The sequence below is a fragment of the Chrysochloris asiatica genome, unplaced genomic scaffold, assembly GCF_000296735.1.
Source record: "Chrysochloris asiatica unplaced genomic scaffold, ChrAsi1.0 scaffold00306, whole genome shotgun sequence".
NCBI classification, from domain to species: domain Eukaryota; kingdom Metazoa; phylum Chordata; class Mammalia; order Afrosoricida; family Chrysochloridae; genus Chrysochloris; species Chrysochloris asiatica.
In genome coordinates, this window is record NW_006408824.1 from 333,402 (window position 1) to 333,655 (window position 254).

Sequence of the window (254 nt, forward strand, 5' to 3'; positions counted from 1 at the left end):
AGTATCACAACCCCTTCCCAACTACCCGAGCCTCTAGGCCACACATCTATGAGCCTCACAAGAGTCCCAGTTAGGTGACTATTTAGAAAATCAGGAACAAAGTCAGGATGTGTTAAGAATAAGGAAATGTCCATTGGGGAGAGAGGTACATGGGGGTCGAGAGGAGATTTTCTGAAGACAAGGTCTGGATTTGGGAAAACCTGTGAGGGAAGTTGTGATGATAGAAATGATGATAATGGTGTTATGACTTAGGG